Below are 15,280 nucleotides of genomic sequence, written 5' to 3'. Positions count from 1 at the left end.
CTGTTTCTCTCCTAAGGGTGTGAAGAAAGGGTAAAAAAATTGGAGAAAGTGCAGCGAATGGTAAATGGTAGCCATTCTTTTAATAGCAGAGATATTTTCCCCCAAAATTGAAGTTTGAATTAACATCAAAAATTTCATTTTCAATCTTACAGTTGTAAAACTTGGGGTTTGCTCCAATTTCCTGTGAAGTGTAATGTCATGTAAATGAAAACAAAGGAATCTGAGATGAAAAGGTTCTTCTTTCCAAACACGCCATCATCATTACTTGGCTTTTAGGAATATTTCTCTTTATTATCTTATTTCCCAGTTTCCTGAAACTGAAAGGTAACATCGATTTTTTTTTAATTTATTTTTTCTTAGTGTAAATCTTTTGGCAACAGAATTAATTAGAATGTCAATTTGTTTATCTTTACAGTCATCCGTGCTTCATTCTCTTTAAAACTGTAATAAAATAAGATTGGAATATATGTGTAATTATGTATTTTTTCACTTTTACCTTAATATAAGCTATCTACTGTAACTTAGCATGTCTTAAAGCAACCTCAAAAAAACTGTGGTGCAATATATGCTCATCTATGCAAAAATTTTGAATTCATTCAAATCTTGCACTTGTAATTAGGCATCTAAATATAATGGCCTGATTTTTTCAAAGATGTGAGAACATTCAAGCACAGTGTCTTGCTAAGTTTTGCTGTGCTCTGCATTTCTGAAAACCAGGCCATATACGTAGGTAGCCTAAATAGAGATTCATGAACTAATTTGAAACTTAAATAGACTAAATTACTGAGTCTGTTTCTCAATTCAGATTACTCTTAAAGGAGAAAAACTGTGACTACTAGCTAGACTAGACTAGATCTTTGTGTTATTGGCACCTATGTCAAAACACCAATATTTCTGTGGCAGATTTTAAAGTATTTTTGGTAGCTGTATGATGGTCCAATGTTATATTGCCCAACTTTAAGGCAGAAGCTCTATCCTTTACATTCCAAATTATACAAGAAACGTTTTGTTTAAGGAAACATTGCATGTTATGAATGTAATATATTTTACATTTAACAGAACGTTTACACTGTCAAGTCAAGTAGTGTGTTTCTTTCTCTTTTTAACAGATGTAATTTCGTGGTTTACCAGAAACTTGTTTCAGGGGTTATTTTGCTTTTCTAACTGGAAGAAATGTAACTGGTTTGGTTATCAATTCTTTTTATCTCTAAATTTAGATTTCTCAAAGAAGAAAAAAACAACAATGAGATCTGGTATAACTGTGAGAAAAATCAGTGTAATTGCTATTATCAGTACCTTGGTCACTCTAATGGCATTGGCAACTGGATGAGACAGAGTGATGAGAAAAAGCAATTATTCTTGGTTAAATGAGGGCATTCTCTGTGTAATGTGCAAATTAGTCCTGAAAGTCCAAACTCCAGTTTGAATATATTGATTAGAATTCTTTACTCTTTGACCAAATTTAGTTTATTTATTTTCTTATTTAAATTTGGTATAGTGATACTTCTCATAATGTGTGTCAGGCTAGGATGTAGATGTTAATGCTACTGTACCATTGGTTACATTTTCATGCAAAAACTTTCAATTTCTACTTCTCTTTTTGTTTTGTTATCTTTTTCAATATCAAATGAATTATTTTTTGGCAGGCATTAAAAAAAATATAGAAGCATTGATACAGGTATATCTGGTAGCATCCAGAGAAAATACATTTCTTTATTTAAAAATAAGGAAAAAATCAGAGGCTGTACAACATTGCATTTTTGTCTATAGACTGTTTCATTAGAAAATATGGTAACTCAGTATTATTTCATGTAGAGCTGTGGGTCAGAGAGCATGGTGTGGATTGATGGTTGGACTAGATGATCCTGCAGGTCTTTTCCAGCCTGAGTGATTCTGTGTGGATGGTTAAACTTTTGACATAGGTAACAGAAAAGAGGCATCAGGCAAATATTGCAACTATTTCTCCTGGCATCCCAACATTGAATTCTCCCTCCCAGTTTTGAGGAGAGGCTTTCCTGCAAATTTTTCTACACTTTGGATGAAGAGTAACGTTTTGAAAATAGTGAATATTGCAGGGTTAGAAAACTCTTAAAAATAAAGTTATTAACATGTTTCCATGTCTCATAAACGTGCTGACATGCCTGAACAAGGAATGAAAATAGCTGTGGTCTTGTGAAACCATTGCATTTCTTTGGAAGTGAAGTGTTTTAAAATGCTGCATTCAGCTGCCAGAGCAGTCGGTGCTGAGCCCATCAACAGTGTCATTTCAAAAAGAATTCTTTCCAATGATTAATTTAGTGACTCTCTTGCTCTCTTGTTTTTTTTCTTGTTACATCAGTAATTCATAAACACTTTGTGACTTAGGCAGCGGGGTGCGAGCAGAAGTATCTGAGAAACCAGAAAATCTCTAGCCAGAATGACAAATCCTTAGGCAGAGCTATAAAATATACAGATCAGTAGCACAGAGCCATAAGAATGTATTGACTGTGGCCCAAACTCATCAGAAGATTGATCAATCCAGCTGGCTTGCATTAATTGTGAAATAGAAGGAACGGTGCAATCAATGATAGGCATGAAAGTGCAGCGGTAATGATGCCACATCTAGCTAATCCAATAATGGAGAACCTGATGTATAGTGTATTGGAATTCCACTGTTCAGGCTCTGTCACAATAAAGTATATCCTGCAATTATGGGGAAAAGTTGAGCAGGCAGCAGTTGAGCCAGCCCAATCAGCCAGTTCCATGATAGTTTTCCTGATTAAACACTAAGCTTAGTGGCACTCAAAGACTGTAGCTTCTGTGCATTAAGAAAAATAAACCTTTAATTGATGTGAAACTTTGTATTTGAATCGAAGCAAACTATGAAGATTAACTGGTGTCTTGCACATATATTAAATTCGAACCTTTCAACAATTTATAAACTGATATCTCAGTTACAAGGAGGAAGGACTCTATGCTGACCTGAGAGCCTCTGGTTTCCCGTGCTGGAAATCAATAAGACTCAAAGACATGGTGGGAAAAAATAATATATACTTATCAGACTTTTAGAGAGCTGAAATTTAGTCACCTTCTGTAGCTGCTTATGGGTACTAATTTTAGTGTGCTCAATGTAATGTGTTGACTGGAGGAAGAGTTATGTTTTCAGAAAATAGCAATGACTCGACCTGCAGCTGAAATTAGGAATCAGAGTTCCTCTACCTAACAAAAACAGCCAATCAAGCAAAATTCTCTCCAAAATATAGTATTTTCAATGTTAAGGAGCTTAAAGTTTTTCAGTTATTATTAAAGTATTGATTTTTTCTTTAGCATTACTTTAATAATGAAACCTTAATAATTAAATTTACCTACATAAGCTTGCCCTTTGTCATTTTGATTTAATATTGGATTGGCTTTACCTTTTGATGGATGCGGGAGATGCTCACAGTGGTGCTGAGCAGACAGGAGCACCTGGGAGTTGCATACTTGGAACACCTGCTGTGCAGTGCTGCTCTCCCATGGGGCAGAACCAGCTGCTGAGGTGCTACATAGGGTTGCTTTCTCCTATACAAAAAAGGGTAAATTTAGAGGAAAAGTGGAGACAGGATTGTGGTGGTGTTTTTTTCTTTCTTTCGCTCATCCCTTCTTGTCTCTTTTATTTCTTTTTGAAAGGAAATAACAGCTCTCAGAGCAGCTCAACGTTAGAGTGCAAAACATTGCTTGTGTGTAGTTTTGAGTGATTACCGAAAGGAAAATGGATGACTTCCTAACCACTGTGGAAACACCTGAACGTATCTATAGATCATTCTGTTTTACCTTCTGGAACTCACTGATGGCTCTAATTCCAGTACTGGATAGGTTTTTGTTTTTAATTATTATTTGTTTCAGTATATGAAATTGCCACTGTTCAGATGCAAAAATCCATTTATGAACTGAAGTTTTGATATTACTTAGTTCCTAGGGCTCTTCAATTCTCACCATTTCTAAATGGAAAAGTAGAAATGTGGAAATGCTTTTTCAAAAATATAACAACTTTCCTATGCTTGCTTTGTTGTTTGTTTTTTTTTTACTTGAAAGGAATTGCTGACAGAAAGAAGTTTGGGAACCATTGTATAAGCAAATAACAATTAGACAAAAGGATTTGTGTTCATATATGTTACATTAAACTATGACAGATTAGGAGCCCTACGTGTCTTGCTTTAGCTTCCTTGATTCTAGAGCAGTCAGCTCCAGAAGAAGAATGAGCAATTGTGATCAGTACTTTTATGCCCTAGTGCAGAAAATCCAGCACTCTAACCCTTCAGCTTGCATCATCTATTTCAGACAGTCAGTATTTGTGCAGAGCTTTTATTTTTCTTTAGAATTTACATCTCTGGGAATTAAATGACAAAAGAAACCAAACCACTCCCATGATTACAATGGGAAAGTAGAGAGAAAATTGAGAAGATGGTTTCTTGTAAAACTTCTAAATATTTCAAGATTTTTCTATATAATGTGTTCAAGAATGATATTAAAAAGTAAATAATAAGTACACTTACATGAGTTTTCAGCCTGCTTCACTGATCTGAAAGGCTGTTAGTCTGTGATCAGCCAAGCTGCATGCAGCCTGTGATAACAGGAAATTTAGCCATAAACTGACCTTAAAGACCTTGTCAGTTCTGTATTTTTGTAAAGGAGTTCCAGAGAGTATTTTAGAATTTGAATGAGGTGATCTGGATATCATCCACAGAAATTTCATGCTCTATCTCCTTGTGAAAATAGAGAAGTCTCAGTAGAATAGGGCCCTTGTTTCATTTCAGTTTGGCTTCAAAAAATGGAATTACCTGAAAGAGCCAGGAGTCTTGTATATCAAGAGTTATATCATGAATTGATTAATAATAAGCTGATAATTTTGTTGGCTAATATACAGCATTGTGTTGCGTAAGCTTAGCCACCTGGAGAAGAACATGTGAAACTACAGGAAGTAAACAGGAAACTCTACATTTATCAAATATAAAATGTGAATGTTATAAGTTTCATGATTTCACATTTGAGAAGTGTATTCATAGAGGTTGCATTATGTTGAACTGATCAAGTTTTAGTTTAGTCTGAATTTAATTTTCTTGACTTTCTACTTCCTCTTAAACTTTTTTCTGAATGATTCAAGCCTACCTAGCACAGATTGTACTCTAATGAATCCTAATCATTTTCTCTTGATTTCCTTCTCTGCACTGGAAAATGGCAACATTTAAGAATGTTTTTGTTAAAACCTTTTGTTGAGAAGACTAAATACCATGAAAAAACCCACAATCCTGCAGTACTGTATTGTACTTTTGTATATTTTGGTTTCTCTTTAGGAAGAAAATAGAATCAATATCCTTGCATTTTTTACTTAAAAATACTGCAGTGTAACATCAATAACAAGAAAAAGTTGTAAAGGTAAAACTACCATAACTAGATCTTAATAGCAGCTGTTTCTGTGAGAAGTTAATGGTGTGATGTATAATTTTGAATATATTTCTAATTGCATAAACTCATAACACTTAGCTTTACACCTCCCATCATAAAAATAATAACCGAAGCAGTCCAAACTCTGTGGTGGTACATAATTGCTTTGGAACACTCTCACCTTCCTTGAGTCTTTGTTTTTAAATTTTTATCACTAAGGAATTACTTCCATAGAAGGAAATTGTATTCAAGTTATGTTACAGCAGTAAATGAGATCAACTAAACCTTATTTCTTTCTGGAACAATTAATTTCAAGCTAGCCTATTTTAAAGAAAGTACTGAGCAGTGTGTTTTATAATTGCTGGAAATCTATACAGGCAATATTAGAATAGAAATATTGGATTTCTTTTCAAGTTTTGAGTAATCCCAGTAGACTTGCAAGCTGCTATGAATAATTCTGTAATGTCTAAGTAGAAGAGTTGAGGTGTTTTTCCCCCTCTCTTACAGATTAGAGCTGTTATTTGAGGCAAAATGTCAACATTAAGGCAAATGAAGACACTTTGTTAGGATTGAAGTAGTAACTGATAGCCTGAAGACATCGACCAATAAGCTGACTGCAGCAATACTTTTGTATGTTTCTTCACTCAAAGAAGTAAGTAGCTAGATGCCACCAATCATTTATGATGTTATTATCCAAGTATATTCATAATGAAAGGACTTACTTTGCTTTGCTCTTATCACTTTAATGTAATTAAATGGCTGTATGTATCTTTGTAGATCACTCCATAATATTTGTCTTATTTGTACTTTAAAGTATAGCTAAAATCTTGTGCATCACTAATAGGACTGGGGAGCTGAAAAAAGCACACTCAGAAGCTGCTTCTTCCTTGAGAATATGGCCATTCCATTTGCCTGCTCTATGTAGAAAATACTGTTTCAGCTTTCAGTGTCGGTATCATTAACTTTTGTAAGTTCTGCTGAATGCTCTTGAAGTAAAAGTTATAACGCAGGAGATGACCTTAAAAGATTTTGCAGACTTGGAAGTAATTGAAGCATTCTAAGTATTTGAAAAAGAAGGTGCTAATGTTTTTCCCTAGGGATAGAGAGGAGTATTGGTTCATCTATGATTAGCAGAGGCAAGATCACTCAAATACAGAAATCATTGAGCTAATGGAAATAGTCTCACAATGAGGGACTCTTCTGAGATCGATTAACATGATCTAGATTATTAAAGGGAAATCTTCTCCCCCTCCTTTGATTTATCTTAAATTTAGAGTCCTGAAAACAAGAAGATAAAGTGTTCTTAACATTTTAAGAGCGATAAAACTCATCAGAATGCAATGTTTCTTTTATGGTCTAGGCAAAGTAGTATATTTTGCTGACATTATAAATGGTTGTTGAGTGATCGTTCAGCATTTTTGTTGTTTAACAGCAGAATCATTCTGCTTTTGAATTTTAGGCTTTGTTTCTTAATCTTGCTGTATTATCTTCCATGTTTATGGCTTTTCTGTACTACTTATTACTATTATGAGTTGTCTTTAAAATTCAAAATAGGTGGTTTGTGTAACTTTATCCACTGGTATCTTATATCTCAATATAAAATTACATTCAGCATTTTGCTGGTGATCACAGTGGCCAAACTTGGGGCTTTGTGAAATTTGTGCAGTAAAGACCAGGAAAGCATCTCAAGATCACCAACAATAGTACTTAAAACTTCCCATATTTTTTAATTTGTTTTTAATGGAACTCATGCAGGTGGCATTGCTCAAATGACCCAGATGTGGGCTTTTGAAGCACATAAATGAGCCAGCCCGTAAGTTCAGTTTACCAGCACACGCCAGCAGTGATGAGTACTCTAAATGTACAGAGAATGGACTAGGCTGCTTTTAATGTGCAAGTTGAGAGTGCTCATTAAGAGAGAAAAGAGGAAACTTCAAGCGCCTAGTACTAGCCTTAAAATCATTTCGGCTCTATTAGCATGCATTATTTTATATTCCACATCAGATCAGTTTAGTTTCTGCAAGAAGAGGCAGGATGCCAGCGGTTCTTTCAGGAAACCACACACCAGTTTTAGGAAGGTTTCAACAATTTCATCCTGATCAAAGCTGAGGATTCCTAGCTTTGTAACAGCTGACTACCAAGTTGAAGTAAGAATGGGAATTTCTCGCATGTTTGGCAAGGCACTATTCATGTGTTCCTCCCCTCCCACAAGCAATAGACAACAAGTAATTTTTACAACCTCGTTATTAGGCACTGTAGTGAAAATGCATCCAGACATCAGAGAGAGAGACTTTATGTAACCTAGATAAGAAGAGTATCTTTTCTGCTGTCTGGGCCTTGGGCTTTCCACATTTCCAAAGTTGGAATATAACATGTACAGCAAACGTACTTATCTTAAATAATCTAAACTATCAAATAAAAAGAAAAGAGACTCACTGTTCTCCTCGGTCTCTGCAGAAATGTCATTTTTTTTCTCATGGGAATAGATATTTAGAAAATGATAGCAAAGCTATTGAAAATATTGAACTCAATCCTTGCTTTATTTCAAGTTCCACTCAATCCCTTTTCCACTATATTGGTTATGAGTTTAAATTTTTCCCAGATTTTGTTTACGCTTTTGGAGGGCTTTGAGCAAAATGGGATTTTTGTGTTGTGTGTGTTTTGTGTTGTTTTATTGTTATGTTGGTTTTGGTGTTTTTTTGTTTTTTTTTGGTGTTTTAGTTTTCCTTAAGACAGATGGTGTCTTAAGGACACCATAAATTAAAACAAAACCCCCCAAAAACAGCTGGTAAGGCGCAAGGAGAGACCGGACCAGCAGTACATGCCTGTTTGCAGTGTTGCAAAATCTCTCTTGTTTTTTAGGAGGAGCTGGTGCATAAACCAAACATGCAGTTCTTTACACAAACTGTAACAGTAAAATAAATAAATAAATAGCAAATAATTCAGATTTATGGCACACCGTAGATTCAGTACCTTTCTGTCCTGGCTTGCATACTTAAATCCAGATATGGCTTAAGAAAAAAAATTACTGCAGTCTCAGAACTATAAAATACTAAGAGGAAGTAAAATCAATGTTGGCCCAACTCTTAGAATGCAAAACATACAGACAAGCACATGTGCACACACACTATAAAATGTTATAGAATATGTTACTCTGAAGATTCAGCTGGAGGAGTCAAATAACTGAAAATGAGTGAAAGAAAAAGCAGAGCAGTTTAATGGATGCCTACATATTGTTGTTTTCCTAAAATCAAGGCATTTTTTCCCTGCAGGTATAAGGCAGTCTCACTATTACTGGATGCCCAATGTGGGCAGATGAAAGGTGTTATTATTTCCTCTTTCCAGAGTTTTAAGCTGCAAGTCTCCTGCCTGCTGGATGCAAACATTTGAATTACAGTGTTTTGGGAATCAAGTGAAAGGCTTTGGAAAAAAAAAAATACATTTCCATAATGTATTTTTAGTCTGGTTTTATTTACTAAGAATACTGCATATTAATTTCAACAAATTATTACAACTTACTGGAATGCAGAGTATATACTGAGCAGAATGTATGTGTCATTTGTCAGTTTGCGTCCATAACCTGTCTTATTTGTGTGCAATTGGGAAGCTTAGATTCTAGGTTTCCCCTTTCTTAATAGAGCAGAAATCTTCACGTATCAAGAACCAGACAGATACGGTGAGCGCAGAGACTGAGGGAATAAAGAAAAGGGCAATCACGTTTCATGGAAGATTCTGATATAGATTTTGTCTTTATTCAGAACAAAAGCAATGTTTTTCAACACTCTAAAAATGGATGCAACTTTACCATATGCCTGCCCTAATGCCGCAGGATCTCCCTGACTTGAGGTCTGCTCTAACACAGCCTGTTGGGATTGCTGCCTGGCCGCTCCAGGTCCTGGGAGCTTTAGCCAGGGGCCTGCATTGCAGGCACAGAAGGCTTAATTACTTGAAAAGCAGTGTGGGAATGTCTCAGTAACTGAAGGAGAGGAGAATGAGATAACAAAAAGCTTGTGGGATCTGCTGGGTTTGCCAAGTTGAGCTCTCTCTGCAGAATTTTCTATTGCTATTGATGTTGCAATTCTAATGGCTAAACATCTTTTTCAGCACACTCATAGACAGCTCAAGGTATGTAGCAATGCCTGTTTAATTGCTTACTTGGTGACTTAACAGCTTTGCTGTCTCTGTACCTTTGTTGATTTTGACCAAAGTCATCACTGTATGTTGCCATTGTCAACTTGGGCTACACAGCTTGATGTTTAGAATTAGTGTTTCCCTTCCCCCTCTTGGTATTTGTTAGGTATTTGTTAGGCTTTCAGGAGTATCACACAATCTTCCTAACTTTAAACACTGGGCAACTCTCTTACTATGCTGCAGATGCAAGGCAAAGGCTGTGTTTTAAGTAGGGGTGCTTAGTTCCTGCAAGACTCGCTTTATGCTGTGACGGACATTAGATACTAGAGGTATTTATTTCTCCATGACTGAAATTACAGTATATCTAAGCCCAGGTTGAAAGAAAATTTTTAAGTATATTAACCCAGTGGCAAATAATTAATGCTTGTAATGACATGTGATGTTTGAGACACATTAAGAATTTTTGTGTAAGTAATAAGAGACAACCTTGTCTCAGAATATATGTAACAGGGATGCAAAAGGCTTGAATTCAAGTCTCTGTACAAAATTAGAAATCAAGCAATTGATATGATATACTGACAAACGAGACAAGTAACCTAATGCAGAGAAGCATTAGCTACCCTTTTAATTGCTGCTTATCCTCTCTCAGTAAGTGAGGTAATTGATGTTTTACTCTCGAAATTGATCTCAGTGTTTCAGGTAGTTAGCAGAACAGAATGGCTTTTACATCATATAACACTAAAAATCGATTAATCACATAAGCTAATCCTAGGCTCGAAAATTTGCTCAACTTGAAGACTAGCTGATTGAAAAATAATGAGGTTGTTTGGGCCTTGATTTCACAAGGCTAGATTGCGTTTAATCTGACATAACAACATAGAACATGAAGACATTCTTCCTTCGTTTTGTTTTTCCAGTGCTTATATGCTCACAAATTTCTTCCTGTTTTTTTTTGTTTGTTTGTTTGCTTGACTTTTTTTTACCCTTTTGCATTTCTTTCATTTTTTTTTCTCCTTTTTTCATTTCAGCTCTTAATCTGTTTACTGATGCTTTTCACCTGCACTTCCCCTGGTGTTATTACACTTCTTGCCTTGCACAGCCTTGGCTTTCACTCTTAGTGATGCAGCCATTCTACAGCAGGGACCTTGCAGAGGGACAAATACAAGGAGTGGTCAGAGTTGCTATGATTCAAGGATAACCAAGAAAGCAAAGGGGAAAAAGGCAAACAGACAAATAAAAAAACCCAACCCACAACAGACTCTAGTTAAATATATTCAAAATTCAGGGCAAACAACAACAGAAGCAGTGCAGTGATCTCCTGCAGACTGGGAGCTTTAGTCTCAGGGATGCACCAGTGGTTTTGTGGTAATTTTGATAAGAGCACAACAATATAATATATGGCTGAAGAAAGTGCGTTCAATGATATATGCTTCAGCCATTCTCATCAGGTGCATACTTGGCTAAAAAATCATGAAAACAAAACAAACAAACAAAACAGAAAAAAAAACAACCAAAGAATTTCTGGAAATAACAGTGAGGAAAGGCAATAACCCGCAGTCTACAATGATGTTGACTAATTCTGCATATTTACCTCATTGCAAAATGTAATGAAAGAAGTTCTACAAAATCTGTTCAGGTGCAAGAGAATTGCAAGGTACAAAAGAATTGTTTCCAATGTCTTACCACACTATACTGAACGCACAGACTGTACCATCACACTGTGAGCATTACTTGTATGCAAATGAGAATGAAATGGACATTTTGCATTGCTCTCTTCTGTTATTATTTTAGCAATGCATATTATAACATGCTGTTGAAAATATTTACAAATAGAGTAATTTGATTTATCCTGTGCTGCGACGTGAACACCAAATATACATATGCTTATATATAAAGAGAAATAGATATATATATAAGCAAAATATTTTCCTGCCTGTATATAGAGCTACAGATAGATAGATATAAGAAAACTTCTCGGTAGAATTCTTTCTCCTTTCAATTTGGGTTATGATACAGCAGGAAAGTGAAGAAATGTATTACTATATGAAAAAGAAAAGAGGTTATTTTTTTATTGTAAAAGATACAGTATTGAGATCTTTCATTTATATATAGCAAAAGATGTCTCTATCTCATAAACTCTGACCTGAAACTCTGTCAGCAGAGTTCACCTTTGGGCAGCTCATCGCAAAGTCTCAAAGAAATGTTGGCAGCAGCTCTCTCCCATGCATAACAATTGTATGCAGTGTGTCATTAAAATTATTTCGGAATGTATAGATACAATTGAATCTTGAAGCTGCAGTTTCAAGCTTGTTATCACGGAGGACATTGGAGAACATGACATATAGTTTGCAAAATGAGCATAGGTGTGCGTGCATGCACATTCCTATACATAAGTTTAAATATTTCCTTCTATTTCTCTATTTTTAGGGCAGACTGTTACTGTAGTTTCATTAAAGGGTGACAAATGTTTAACTTTGCCAGCTGCACCCAATTTTTGGCAATGACTGTTCATTTTCTTAAGAGAAAAGCAAAGAATATTTTAAATGAGACTTACTTGTCCAAGGTAGCCTGAGTGAGAAGAGTACACTGCCCTAAAGGATGCCCTGATAATCTCTAGATGTCCTTCCTTACAAAGCATTTTTTTGTTTGTTTGTTTGTTTGTTTGTTTTTTAGGAAAGCTTTAAAAATTCCTGGGGAAAAATTTTTTTTTTTTTTTTCCTAGCAAGCTGTAATGCTGCCACTAAAAATATATTGCTGATTAAATTTTATTGACAGCCCTTGTAATGCATTCTTAAAACCAGTAAATGCACTGAGTGAGTAATTATTGCATGCTAGACACTGCATCTTCTATAGTTAGTTAAGCTGTTTAGGAAAGGAGATTAAGGTAGTATGCCCTTGCCTTCCCTGTGTAGCTATTAGGTGTGGGCATTGTGCAGAATAAAACACCTTCGTTTAGGATGCCAGTGCTACAAAGGCTGAAAGAAACTTTGTTTTTGTCTCTCACTTTTTCACTTGAAAACTGCAGACAAACTGGGAGATAAGATCAACATTTGTAAGACCTTCAAGATAGATTTCCACATGGAGGAAAATAATTTTGATTCTTTCAAAAGAAGTCCTCCCAAGGACTGTTTCTAAGTTGCGCAATGGTGTTCAGAGCTACCCTGTATGTGAAAATAAATACAAAATTTCTGAGTTATGCTTTTACGATGCCCGAGGTTTTGGGTCACTTCACATTACTAATGATGAGCTATATTCAGCTGCGGCCCAACATCACTGATGTGGAGCAGTAGCAGCCATGTTTCTAACTCATGCAGTCTGTGCAGGTGGGAGGGAAGCTCCTGGAGCATTGCTTTCCCCACCCCATGATGGGATTCCTGTTCTTGTGCATGACGGCTGGGCTCCTGAGGTGTACGTCAGTAAGAGTAATGAATTGCAAAATAACACTTGGAGGTTAAACTTGAATCCTAGAAGAGTTCATGATTTGCAATAGCCTACAGTATTATGCCATGGAATAGAAACATGAAAAATTTTAATGTGAGTGTCCTTCCTGTTAATGGCAGCATATGAGGCTAAATGTAGCCAGTATTGTTATTAGATAGTTCCTGCTCACTTAGTTCTCACTTACTGCTGTATTTTGTTCTCAATACTACTGTGTTTGGCACAGCAATTTTTCATGGTATTGTTTTCTTTTAAATGAATGTTTCAGGGTAATCTACTATTAATTGCAGATAATTAAAGATATTATTTCTTGTACTTACATTACTGTTTCTTACTAACATAGCGACAACTGGAAAGTTGTTAGAAGTGATTATGTAACAAACTTTAGGTCCAAACAGGAGAAGTGTTTACACAGTCTTGCCACATTTCTTTTGTATTCCTATCTGAAGTGTATCATCTGGATACCTGTGATCGTTAAGTGGAGTTACCTTCAGCTGGTAGCTACAAGTCTTGCTTTACATTCTAAAGACATTCTTTATATTTCTAACTCTAAAATAACTCATCTCAGTATTGTTCCTTTGCAGTTCTGCTGCTGTAAGTTAAAGAAAGATATTGCTTTTGGTATGTAAGATTTACAGTGCAGAGCAAGAAAAAAGGATTTTTACATTACCAGCATTGAGAAGGGATTGGTTTGTGGCACCAGACATTCTACCCGTTTGTACAACCTATCATTCTACTGAACAATGCCATGTGAGAGGGAAAAAGTATATCATAAAATGTGTTCCTCGTGGTGTTTGGTTTACAGCTCTTTAAAATCTGCCTGCAATAGAAATGCTCCCAGCAATTGTTAGTCCTAATGCAGAGTGCAGGTCAAGCACGTGTCACAAAAGTGAGACCATTTTGAGTTTGGACACATTCGTGTTTTCTGTGTGGGATTCATTCAAAGTATTCAAAAGCAAAACAAAACAGAAAACCATTTCTGTTTTTTGATATATTTATAAAGCATCAGTAACGCTAGTGTGTGAAATTCTCTCTCTAAACTTTGTGAAGGCATAATTCCTCCATGCCTTTGATATGCTTTAGGAAAAGAACATCACCTGAGGGGTCCACTGTTTGATAAATTAGTGCAGTAAAGGCAGCCTCTGCTTCACAAAGAAGATTTATCACAGAACAAGCTGATAAATGTGACAAAGGGTACAATACTGGTGTTTTGATTTGTGATTTTTTTGTGCGAGCACGGAACTTACCATTGCATTTTATGTACAAAATAGAAAGGATGATTTAAAAGACATTGACATTTAGAGGCCTACTTCCTTCTGAACATTAGTGTGGATCCTAGTGATTAATTCATTTATCTTTCATTTATATCCTTGCAATTTTCTCTCGAGATGTAAAGACAAGTAACGAAGATGCATTTCATAAATAATGAAGCCATCTGCCAAAATTTCAAGTGGAGTGATGCATGAAAACTGACTGTCCTAGTGATCCTACTTCATACTGTACATATTTTTCTTTTCATTTTTTTCAATCAGATTTTATTGACAAGCATGTCTATATAAAGTAACTGTAAATGTATAGGCATGGACCATAATTATTAAATCTCAGTTAAAGGCAATTGTTGAATGCTAGCTGTAGTTAATGTTGAAAATCCTAAAGATTTCCTATTTTATTTGCAGATTAATAAAATAAGTTTTCCTAATAAATCTGTTGATGAATAATTTATTAGGTTAATAGTCCAGAATAGCAATATGCTTTGAGTAGTTTTAAATAAATTAACCTGTTTTCTGTTTCTATATCCTTTCTCTTTGTATCACTACAAAGCTTAATTTTGTATTATTTAAAAGAGTAACTCTGAGGAAATGGACAAATCAAAGTTTGGGTATTTGTCAGTTCATTGGCTTCTTGCTGACCTTGCAATATCTTGCTTCTCAAGCCAGTTCCTTTTATAAGGAACTAAAGTGTTAGCTAATAATTTTATCTGCCAGATAAAAGATGTGTTTTGGTGGGTTTTTTTGTTATTTGTCAAGCATTAACAACTGAATGATGGTGACTTATTTTTATCAGCACACAGGCACAGCAAGTAACCTTGCAGATGTTTACTGATAACACACAGGTGATATCTGCAGTAGCAATTTGTAGCATAACCAGTTTGAATAACTGTCTGAAAATCCATGACCATGTGCACCGATATCCTTATTTTCAGCCTTCTCTTCCTCTTTGAAGTATTTTTCCAAGATGTTACATGTATTTAGTATGCATAATTGACACTTTAACAGGCTAGTGTTCATTTTTTCTGATAAAAATATAG

This window comes from Meleagris gallopavo, chromosome 16 (genome assembly GCF_000146605.3).
Source record: "Meleagris gallopavo isolate NT-WF06-2002-E0010 breed Aviagen turkey brand Nicholas breeding stock chromosome 16, Turkey_5.1, whole genome shotgun sequence".
Taxonomy (NCBI): Eukaryota; Metazoa; Chordata; class Aves; order Galliformes; family Phasianidae; genus Meleagris; species Meleagris gallopavo.
This window is presented reverse-complemented; position numbering follows the sequence as displayed.